This window comes from Rhinolophus hipposideros, assembly GCF_964194185.1.
Source record: "Rhinolophus hipposideros genome assembly, chromosome: 12".
In the NCBI taxonomy this organism is placed as follows: domain Eukaryota; kingdom Metazoa; phylum Chordata; class Mammalia; order Chiroptera; family Rhinolophidae; genus Rhinolophus; species Rhinolophus hipposideros.
Window position 1 is genome coordinate 2,319,827 of NC_138058.1, and position 12,002 is coordinate 2,331,828.

General features: G+C 57.0%; 1 protein-coding gene across 1 annotated transcript in view; it reads left to right on the forward strand.

Moving 5' to 3' along the window:
• The first annotated feature begins 10,678 nt into the window (after positions 1 to 10,678).
• The window catches only part of BCL2L11 (BCL2 like 11), a 39,090-nt gene continuing 37,766 nt past the window's right edge, over positions 10,679 to 12,002 (forward strand). Inside the window, exon 1 of the mRNA XM_081068732.1 lies at positions 10,679 to 10,897. The gene's annotated coding sequence lies outside the window, so the exon portion shown is untranslated. The remainder of the gene's footprint in view (positions 10,898 to 12,002) is intronic.

The window sequence follows — 12,002 nt, forward strand, 5'->3', positions numbered from 1 at the left end:
CAAGATGCAGTGATAGGGATGCTGGGCTTTGCAGGTAGGCTGCCAGGCCGGGCAGCCCAGTGGTTCCCTTCGTACCCTGTGGCCTCCTCACGCCCCACCATCTGGCACAGGCTGTGGTGGGACGGACAGACACTGAATGGGAGAGACAGATTATTGGCTGGGGGACCGATCTGCGGCACGACTCCTGAGTGCTAGAGTTGTCCAACACAAGCATGGAATGACACGGGGATGGGGAAAGGGAGAGAAAGGCAGGCAGAGGTGGCTGAGGTACCTGGCAAACTCTGTTACCTGTCACAGAAAGCCAGGCATGACAGCCACAAGGAATACAAAACCTCGTTTCTCCAGTCACTTCAATCTTATCCCCTCATCACAGCTTTCAGATGAAAAACTATTTGTTGGTTGTTTTAAGGCTCTCCTTCTTGTAAAGTTTGTGGCTCAATATCTAGTTAATTCAAAATCAAGTCAGTTGCATAAGAATGGGCAGAAAATTGCACGACTAGCCACCAACGTTAATATCCCTTAGAAAGTAATAGTCGGCCACACAGATTCCTCCGAAACAATAGGCATAATTCAGGCCTTAGAGCATTTGTAGCCACAAAGTCTTCATTTCTGTGCATGAAGCAGCCATCGTGATGAGGACCAGGCAGGGCACAGTCGCCTGGGACACACATTCTGTCCCTGCACGTGGAGGGAGCAGGTGGGGGAAGGGTGCTGGCCACAGCCCCAGCCTGTCTCCCTGGGGAGCGTCTGTGAGGGAGCCCTCTGCACCCCTGGCTTCCCAGGCACCTGGGGTCAGCTCCCTAGGGATGTTTCCTCTGTCACCCCCACAGTACATGCGGACCTGTGTGCCTGGCTCTGCCATTGGAGGGACTTACCTGTGTGGTACCATGGCGTGTGAGATACGGAAGAGCAGGTATTACGCTTTCGTTTGATCCAGTCGGGACCCCCTGAATGAGGTGCTCCAAAATCTCACTCTTTAAAATTACTACTTTCCCAGTGGGTTTAGCACCTTTTTGTCAGGCAGTTTGTCCTCTCCCCAAGGACAGCTTAGACACAGGAGGCCACCCTCAGACTGTGGGTAAAGGTGATGGGTGGCACCTTCAGGCAGCCAAAGCCAGAAGGTCTCAAGTGCAGGGTCAGGCGCTCTGCCGTTGCTGTCCCTTGGCAGGCAGTCCAGCAGCCCGAACGGTGACATGCCACCTCCCGAGATAGTGTGTTCTCCTGTGGCCTGACATCGCCCTGTGGACCCGAGAGAGAGTTTGGAGGTGCTTAAAAAACACCTGGAGAGATACATTCTTTTTCTGTCCAACACAGGAGAGCACTGGAGGTCAGCTGACCCAAGATTTAAATAAGAACCAGTCTCATAACGTAACAGCCCCAAAGGTCCAGGTTCCCAGCGTAGTCACTACAACTCATCATAGCAAGAATGAGGGACACCTCAAACTGAATGAAAAGGGATACTCAGTAGGTAGCACTAAGGTGAAAGATCTTCGAATTATTTGGTGATTTTAAAGCAGCCACCATAAAAGGGCTTCAGTGAGCAAATAGGAACACACGCAAAACAAATAAAAAAATAGGAAGTCTCAGCAAAGAAACTGAAACTATAATGCGGAGCCAAATGGCAATTTTCAAACTGAAAACAATATACATGCATATATACATTTATATAAACATAGACTAGTCATATATAAATATACAGATAGGAACTGGAGTTCAGGAAAAAGAAAAGTGATAGGGAGAACAAATGGGTCGGGAGTGCTAAATGCTTTATTAGTGTTACAGTTATCACATAGCATGAACATATTATTACACATTTATCATTTCATTTAATCCTGACAAAACCCTAAGAGAGAGAATATCCCCTTTGTACAGATGAAGGCACGGAGGCTTGGGAAAGCTCAATGACCTGCCTGTATTCTTTCACTGGGACTGTTTTGCGATGGCTTTTGGGGGGTGGGGCGGGGGAGGGTAGTAAACCCGTAAGGAAGCCCTGAAAGCTTGGAAGAAAGCTGATTCAGTTACAGTGTCGAGTGAGGGAGCATGCATTCCTTGGCCCCCATGGACAAGCAGCTTGTGCTGAGTGGTGGACGAGGCCCTGGTGATGGCCACCCCATCAGTCAAGTGCTGTGGAAGCACTGAGTTCAAGTCTGCGGTTTTGCCCCAACCTGAGAAGCAAGTGGAAGAGAGTCCGGGCTTTGGGGAAAGAGTGGGCAGGTCAAAGCCACACTGGGGGAGGTAACCTGGCTGGGGGAGAATCTAAAGGCCCTGGGGAGGGCCTGAGTAAGGGGGCTAGCAAGGGAGTGGTGGGGGTCTCACACCAGATTCTGGTATAAGAACAGCAGAGCAGAGAAACTCGGGGTGCCTTCACGGATGATGAACACACATCAACCTTCCTCTTGAGGAGGACTGTGAACCGTATGCCCGAGGGACAGAGGCAGGTGGCCCTTCTGTCTGGCACCATTGGTTAGCAACCAGCTGGAGAAGGCGGCATTCACACACACAGTCATCGTGAAAGGTTCAGACACATAGAAGCGTCTGGCCATCAAATGAGGAGGCTCTTGCTACTGGTCCCTGGTGTCGTTTTCAGGCTGTCATTGCATCACAAGCAGAGGCCCCCAGCTCCGCTGATGAGCGCCTGTGTGGTCATGTGTCCTGCACGTTCTCCTTAAGGGGGACGCTCCTCGCAGCTGTTTTAAATGAGAAATACCTGTGTCATAGAATAGTCAGAATATTCATCTGGATAGAAGTGGCCAGTCACACCCACGTACATACACGTGCCTGCCTCCACATCCCGTCACACTGACCCCCAAGTTTCTGTCTAAACACCCTGATTCCTGGTGGAACTTACTGGATATGAGTTTCTTGGGAACCTTTTAAGGCCTTGATGATGGTATTTTGGGGAAAATGAGTTGACAATGCTTCGTTTTGCTACCTTTTGTAGTATACAGTGTGGCCTTTACATAATTACATCTCTACCCTCCAACCACCTCTGAGGTCAGACTTCTTACCCACACGGTACAGCAGACAGACCCCAGGCCTTGGAGATGAACCCCTATTGGCTACCCTTGTTAAGGAAATCCCTGGGTGTAGGGAAACACTGCAGCCCCATGAAGTCAGGTGACCAAGAGGTGCCAGTCCGTCCATCACATCAGCTGGCTCTGGTGGGGCCACTAACGGTCAGGAGAACCTAAGCATTTGCCAGACTCCATCCCTGGGTACAAGCACTTTCTGCCTTCTTTCTCATCCTTGTTACTTGGTTTTCACTGAGTGTTTTTGTTGGAGGTTAAAGCCCCTCAGAGACCAAAGGACTGGCAGACGGCTGCAGGGCACGCCCTGTGATTTGCCTTCTCGATCGCATTAGGGATGTGGGGTGAAAGGTGGCCTGCAGGGACTCTTCCAGCCCGTGCTGAGGTTCTCTCCCAAGTCCCCCACCAACTGGACTCTCATTTGGCTTTATAAGACCAAATTCTGTCTTACAGTTAAGGCTGTCAGCTACCCTTCACTATCAACTGCTTTAGTTGTATGATTATAGAATCGTCCTGACAATTAAGAGGTAGAACGCAGCTGACGATGGCCCCATTGATGGCAATTGGAAGGTAGCATCGTGGGGTACCATCCGTTTCAGTCACGGATTGCTGGCACATAGTGCCCTGAAACTTAGTGGCACCGAGTAACTATTGTTTATGTGTTGCAGTTCTCTGGCTGGTCTTAGGTTGGATCACTCCTGTTAGCGAACAAGGGTCCACTGCCCAGTTCACATACTAGCCTGATACCAGCTTTTGAGAGGAGAAAGGAGCTTTATTTGGGAGTCGACTGGCAAGGACCCAGGAAGTGAGGCTCAGGTGTCTCTCCTGCTCCAGGATTCAGGGCAGGGTTTTAAGGGGTTCACATATGTTACCTGTGAGTGGTGTTTCATAAGTGCTGCTCGTGAGTGGTGTAGCCAGTGTTGAAACTGGTTCTGGTTCATGCTAGAACCAGGATAGGACCAGGTTGCGTGGTTACACTGTGGCTGTGGTTGTTTGACTTCAGCACAACTGGGAGGCCAAAATGATGACTTCACTGACCTATCTGGCAGTGGGCCTGGCTGTTGGCTGAGGCCCTTGGTCCATCTCCAGATGGTCTGTCATCCTCCTGCAGGCTGGACCAGGCTTCTGTCCAGCAGGGGGTCTTGGGGTCACAGGAGAGCGAGGTGGCTGTTGCAGGGCCTCTGAAGATCCCATCTTTGGAACTTGCACAGTGTTGCTTTCTCCACATTCTATTGGTCAAGGCAAGTCACAGGCAGTAGGGTGCAGGGGGTGGAGAAAAGACTATCCCAGTGCCTGAACAAGAAAGGGCTGATTGGGCACCATTTCAAGTTGAGGAAAGGGACTTTACACAAACAGAATGGGGGAGAGGGAATGGAAGGAGGGAGACCCGTGTCCGAGTCCTAGGAATAGCGGGGAAGTTGCTGCAAGTGTGCCCTAAGCGTCTGCTGTGTCATTTACACTGGCACCGTGGAGAAGTAGGATTTGCTTAGATGGCTGCCAAGCTTAGTCATCACCCATCCTGGGCCATCCTACTCTCCCCACAAGAACAAGGAAAATGCAGGGAGAGCCAAATAGAGGAGGAAAAGAACCTACTGCAACTCAGTAGGAGTGGGAAGCCAAACTGATAGGATTATCCCCCCACCCCCACCCCCACCCCGGGAAAATCCATGTCCAGTAGTGCCCCCTGTGGGCTGCGTGTTTTCGCTTTGTTTAGATATTCTCAAACCCACTCCCTGGAAACAAAGTTCCAGCGGCTCTTATGTTCTTACTGTTTGTAGAGCAATGCTGCCTCTGCTTTGGATCTGTCCTTTTAAAAATTTTCTGCAAGAATTTATAACTTGTTCATGTTCTTTTATTTTGAAAGGGTACCTCTTTGTTGACTTGTTTTCAAAAGCTGATGAATAATTTTCTTTGTAAAGAGACAGTGGGTCATATACCAGAAGGACAGGGGGCCCCATAATATGTTCCATTTTTACGCTTATAATATAGAAGCGTCTGTTTGGTAAGAAAAGTAAACTTTTGTAGTACTTTGCTTAGCCCTGAAGGGCTCCCTGGTAATAAAAACTTCTGTAACTGTCTAATAGGCTGTGCTCCGTCAGCTACTTCAGTTTATTTTGTATTAATATATTTTTGAAAAGTCCCCCAGTGCACGCCACTGAGCCTCCAGTGCCCGGCTCCGTCCCTAACGCAGTGTGGACCCCAGTGCATACTTGTAAGTGAAAGGATGGTCATTCTTGTTATCATACAAGCAGAGGTGGGAAAATACCTGGGATCAGAGTCAAAGATGGTGTGAGAGGAATGATGCCTGCTCCTTCTATCTAGACCCTAATCGTTTCAGAGTACCTGTTGCCATCTGTGACAGATGGGGAAAGCCAGAGGAGGAGTATTTTAGTCAGCCCCACAATTTAGATGTAGAAAAAATCTTAGCTGTCAACATCTGGCCTTCCAGTCAACAAGTCATTCCTCTTCAGAGTGCCATTGCAGGGTCACTCCCAGGACACATGCCAGAAAGGAAGCCCTCCTCTGTACCAGCCATCTGATTCTTTCTTTATATATATATTTTATTAGTTTCAGGTGCACAAAACAAAGTACTACTTAGACGTTTATCATTTATGTCCTTCACACTGTGGACCCCCGTCCCCCCATCCATTATCTCTCTGACATCGCGCCGAGCCATCACATTTCCACTGTCTCCACTCCCAATGCTATACTCCGCCTCTTGTAAGTATATACATACATATATATACATATACGTATAAAATTATAGTTGGCAGTCATTATTGTTCAGCTTCAGGTGTACATTGCAGTGATCAGGCATCTACATCTTCCCTGAGGTGGTCTCCCTAATGGGAGACGTGTCCATCGAATACCCTACAAAATCTTTACATTATTGATTACATTCCCCAAATTAATTTTCAAAACCCCGTGGCCATCTTGTGGTTACCGACTGTTTTCTAATCCCCTCACCTACCCCCTTATCCCCACCACCCTAACAACCTTCTGCCCCCCTGCCCATCTAACAACCCTGTTTTTCCTCTTTGTCTCCAAAACTGTTTCTGATTAGTTCATTCACTTATTCTCTTCTTTAGATTCTGCATATAAGTGAGATCATATGGTACTTGTCTTTCTCTGTCTGACTTATTTCACTTAGTGTAATACCCTCTAGGTCCATCCATGTTGTTGCAAATGGTAAGATTTTTTTTGTTTATGGCTGCGTAATACTCCATGATTCCTTTTTTTTTTTAATAAGGCTATTTGATTCTTATTTTTAAAGTTGTAAAAATACTGAATAGAAATCTGCCTCCTGTAATTTTTTCCTTGGCTCCTTCTTCTGTGTTTGGAACCAAGCCCATACTCTTGTCCACACAACACTCATTCAAATAATGGAATTTCCCCCATTGTTGAATGTCTGACAAAGATGAATGTGTTTCCTAACACAAACCCAAAGGAAACAGTACCTCGAATGAGGAGGCTCCAGTATGGGGCCCGTACAGCACCTCAGGGTTCGGGGTTGTGGTTAGACTCTGACGGTTGACAGATTCCTGAGTAATCTGTCAAGAGTATTAGTTACAAACTTTGACATCTTGGTTGGTGAAAGTTCATCACAGTGCATCTTGCAATATGATCAAAGTCTTTTCAGTACTGATTTGATGGTGCTTAACCACAGTGCATAAAGAATGAAGGTTTTCATTAGAAGTTCTGATGTAATAGAACACATTTGAAAGGAGGAGATATTGTTGGACTATTAAAATTCTTGCTCTTTGCCCACGGTGCCCCTGCCCCTTTCTTGCCCCCCCCCCACACACACTGTCTCTGAACACCTGAAATGGCATTTTGAACCTCTGCAAAGGGACTGTGGTCTCAACAGCATTTTCGTGTAGCCCAGGGATGACCACCCCCATGAGGGGAAAGGTAGGGCTGGTTAAGTGATGTGTTTAAAAACCATAAACATAAACCATGAAAACCTGGGGCTGACTGTAACTTGTGAGTGGACGAAATTTATGGCTGACTGAAAACTTGAAAAACGGGGGAATGTAGTGTGTAGTTGGTTTTTGCAAAGGACAGCAGTCCCTCTGCCCAGTCCTTGCTGGGTTGTTTTTTGCTAGCTTTTTATTCCTGGGAATAAAAAACAAAAACAAACAAACAAACAAAAAACAATGCACTGGCACCTAAACCATGGAAAATGAAATAAAATATACCCAATGCAGCACCTCCCAAATCACTGGATGCATCTCCCTGCCCTCTGCCAGATGCTTTGTCCTGCTTTCCAATGGTTATCAGAACAGGCAGGGCTGGGGTGTGTGTGTGTGTTGGGGGGGGGGGGTTCCTTGGTGTTAACTGCAGGTGACTTCCTGCAGCAGCCGGGTGGAAGATGGACAAAGGTGTCAATCGCTGGCCCCCACCCAGTCCCACCACGGACGTGGGGAGAACCTGGCACCCAGCAGGTCCCGCTGTCCACCTGCTCCGACGCTCTGCCGGGTCACTTGCCTGTGAGCGCCAGAGGGTGGCACCCCAGGCATTCGAAGGGGCGCGGCGGGAGGGCGAGCACCGCAAGGGGTGGGGAGCTGATCACTTCTCAGGCTCAGGTCCGGATCTCGCAGGGGATTTGGAGCCCACCCACCTCTTTACGGAATAAGCAGGCTCCTGCCAGGCTAAGTGCCCCAGACCCAGGAATTCCTAAGATGAAAAAGGCTTGCTAGGGTTATTCATGAACAATGGCCTCGACCCTCCTGGTCCCAGGAAATCCGGCCTCTGGGTGTGCGGGTGCCTGGGGCTGGCTGTCCAGCCCCTGTGAGTGATATGGCATCTGACCATCCCTTTGTGTCATGTTTTGCAGTTGCTGGATTTGTGTGACTCGGTGCAGGATGATGCCCCGAGGGTGACCGCCGCCTTGAACGTCCCGCACACCTCCCTACACGCGCCGCTCGCCGGGATCACCAACCCGCGGGCCGCCGGGGCCTTCTACCCCGCGCCGCCGCAGCCCGGGGCCGGTGAAGGGGCGCGCTCTCCGCGGGCCAAACCTGGAGCCAAGTTATAGACGGGATGGCAGCAGGGTGGTGGCCCGCCCGCAGCTGCCAGCAAGTCGCTTCTCTGCGACCCGAGCTGGAGCTGAGGCCCGGCTGGCGCGCGTGGCTGCGATGTGGGTCCCGCCGAGGCTCGCGAGGTGCGCGGAGCTGTCGGGGAGGGAGTGCGAGCGCGCTGCGCCCTGTCCCTGGAACCCTCCCGCCGGCGCCGGCTCTCTGGCTTCGGCGGATCCCCTCCACAGAATGGGTCCTCTGCGAGCGTCCGGCCCGTGCCGCCCAAGGGCTCCCGCTGGCAGCGGTGACTCACATTCCCAGTGATTTTGAAAAACTGTGGTGTTGGGTGAAAAAAAAAAAATCGGAGCACAGAAATCAACGCCCGCGGGCAGAGGTTCAGCTCTGGGAGCGACACGGCCGCGGTGAGTCACAACCTCCCCGGCTCTGCGAGGAAGCGCGCCCGGCCAGGCTCCGCACGGCGCCAGCTCGGCTGGGCTTCCCGGCCGCAGGACAGCGCGCGAGAAGCGTCTTCACCAGGCGCGACTGTGCTGCTCCCGAGCAGAGCGCACACACCGCGTTTACTACAGAAGTGACGCCACGCGAAGGCGCTCCGCGGTTTGCCGAGGGCGCGGAGACACCAGCCCGCGGCGCCCGCGCGCCCGGCGGGGCCGCGGACTTTCCGTGCCTCGGGTCCCGGGCCCTTCGGGCTCCAGCCATCCTCAGAGCCCCGCTCCACGTGTCGTGGGGAGGCGCCATCTGGGCCGGCGCCGAGCCCTGCTGCCCGCTGCCCTTCTTACGCCGCTCCTACCTGCGGGCTCCGGGCCGGGGTTCGGGAGGCCGGCCGGACGCTGCGGGAAGGCTCCTGGGGCGGGGCGGGAAGGGCTCGCGGTCCCCGGTGCGGGTCCCCTGTGTGGCCAGGGCGGGTAAGAGCCTTCGCCGCGGGCTTCGCCGACGCCTGTTTTCTGGGGTTCACCGGTCGCTGGAGCGGGCGGCGCGGGGGCGACAGAGCAGCAGCGGAGCAGACCGCGCCACCAGGGCTTCCGCGCGTTTCTTCTCCGGCCCCTGCGGCCTCGCACAGCCCCACGGAGCGCGGCGGGTTGGGGCTCCCAGCAGGTGCAGTCGGCGCCGCGCTGGTTCCGGGCGCCACGCCGGGCGGCTACCGAGCGGAGCTGGCCTGCAGCCGCCAGCTGTGGTCGCGGGCGAACGCCCGAAGCCGCGTAGGACGGCCCTCCGGCCGCTCGCACGGCCCCGGCCGTCCGCCCCTGCAGCGACGTGCCCTGCAGGAACCGCCGCGGCTCGCGCAGGACTCGCGCAGCGCGCGCCGACACTAGTCGGGCCGTGCCACCACGGCGCCGTGTGGCTGCTGACCAACACGAACGGACCAAGGTGGCCGGGCAACACTGGGGACCTTTCCTTCTGTTTCGGGGCGCCGATGACGGCGGCACCTAAATCGACTTTCTTTAAGCTGTCCGGCCTGGGCTCCCCGGCGACAAAATGTCCCGTCTGCCCCGGCCTCGCCCCAACTCCCGCCCCTCGGTGTCTCAAAGCCCGGGGACCGCAGGACGCGCACGGGGAGGACAGGTGGGTGCGGATCTCCTGGCGGAGGCGGTGGAAGCGCGGGCGGAGGTGGGCGCACCGCACCCCACAGCGCTCCCCACGCGGGGCCGACCCGCGGGCCCGACCGGCCCCAGCTCGCCCGCGGAGGGTTCCTGGGCGGGCCTCGGCGCCCAACAAACCTCGAGGATCCCCATCCAGCCGAGCCACCGCCCTCGGCCCCACCTGGAGGCAGCGGCTCTGCTCGGTCCTTTCTTTTTTTCTTAAAAGCATTTTTCCCCCGAGTTCCTTTTTCATTTCCCTGTTTTACCTGCTCCGTGCGCGCTGGCGTCCCGCCTGACTCCCGAGCCGCAGACAGAGGCCTTGGGGGTTGCTCCGCGCCCTACTCTGGGCTCTCCCCGCGAGGGCTCCGCCAATCAGCGGAGGTGCGGCGCGGGGGACAAGCTGGGTGCCCTCGCAGTGCCGTGAGCGGGGCGCCCCAGACGGCCGCGCGGGCTGGGGCGGGGACGGCGAGCGGCCTGCACCTGGGGCCGGCCGGGAGCCCGGACTCTCGGAGGGGGACTGCGCGGACGCCCCCTGCTACACTTTTTAACCGCGCGTTCTTGGGGACCGACGGTCCTGGCGTCTGCCCCAGGGCGGCTGACAAACTCCCGCAGCCGGTCCAGAGCTCAGCGGCGCCTCCGGAGGCTCCGCGGGCGGCAGCGGCCCGGCACGCTCAGTGTGCCCGGAGCGCCCCCTCTGTTCCACGCGCTTGCCGCGGCGGGCGCCGCCGCCGGCTGGGGGAGCGGCGAGGTTGCCTATCGGGGTGGGGGATGGGCGCGCACCCGGCTGCCGGCAGCCTAGGGCACTCGCTCGGTAAACACGCCGGGCGGGGCAGGGCGGGCGGCGCGCGCAGCGGGAACCCTGCAGGCAGCCCCGCCTTTACCTGCTGCGGCCCGCACGCGCCGGGGCCGCGGCACGAAGGGGCGGGGTTGGCCAGCGCGGGGCGGGCCTTGGCGGGGGCGGGGCCCACGGTGATTGGGCGCGGGCGCGGGGCCGCGGGCTGGAGCTGGGCTGCAGGGTCGCGCAGGTTTCACTTCGTTCCGCGCCGTCTCCAGGTCTCGAGCTCTTCCGATCGGTCCGGCCCGTGTCGCCGACGCCGCCGCGTCCCCGCAGCAGCCGGGCGAGTCCTGCCCACTGCGGTCAGCATCGCCTCGGGCTGCTCGGTTCGCCCCGCTTTTGCCGCCACCGCCTTGGCGCCTTCCCCTGGACCGCGCTCCCCCAATGTCTGACTCTGACTCTCGGACTGAGAAACGCAAGGTAAAATCTCTCCGGATCCGGGACGGGTGGAAGACGCGCTGGAGCCACGCGCTGCACCTCCTGCCCGCTCCCCGCGCACGTGCTGGGCTAGACACTCGTCCCCGTCCCGCTTGTCGACCGGCGGCAGGCGGCGATCGGAGCGGGTCGGGTCTCGCCCGCCCCAGGCAGTTCCACTAGGGGAGGAGTCGTGCTCCCAGAGGCCGTAAGCGCTTAGTGGAAGTGCGGCGCGGGCCGGGATGAGGCGCGTGGGGTGGTGCGGCGTCTCGGGCCGCTGCAAAGGCAGCGCGCGCTCTCGGCGTCGGCCCGGGAGCTGAGGCCACTCTCCTTGTGAGCCGCGCGCCCGGCCGCGCAGTACGAGCTGGTCTCGGGTGTGCGGGCTGAGTGCGGAGGATTTGCGGAATTGCTGGGGATTCGCAGACGAGAGTCGGCTTTACCTTGTGCACACGCAGGCCGAGGGGTCCAGGCAGCCGCTGCGTCCAACCTCTCGGACGTGTCCCGGGGCCCTGTCCCGTCCGTGGGCGCCCTGCGACGATGCCGGGCGCACGAGTCACGGACAGCGAGGGACGCAAGGCCTCCTCTACCGCCGGGGCCGAGCGGTGGACGAGCGTGGACCTGCTTCGTTCGTGGGGCCCGGCGGTTTTGGCGACCTGGGCGTGCCCGAGCGCAGCCCGACCGTTTGCTGATGACCGGGGCGGACGGCGGTGCGATGCCTCGGGGTTGGCGCTGGGACGACGGGCTTGGGGGTGGGGATGTGCTGGTTGTCTGCCGTGGTCACGATGCGCGCGAATATGCGCGCCCGGGGCCGCTCGGCTTTGGTGCGTGGCCGCGGCACACGGGAAGGAAGAGGGAGGAAGTTGGGAAGGATGGGTGCTGCAGCTGGGGAGGGAGGCCTCTGGTGCGCTTTCTGCGGAGGGCCTGGGCAGGGGGCGGCGGCAGGCGACCAGGACGGGGGTCTGAAGTCGGCCTGCGGCTCCTGCTTTGTTTCCAGCTGGCCGGCTCCTCCCGGCGGCGGGAGCCGCCGAGGCGCGCGCGGGAGTCGGGATGGGCCGAGGAGCGGGCGGGGTGGCTGAGCAGCCGGGGCCCGGAGGCCCGGACGCCGCCGCTG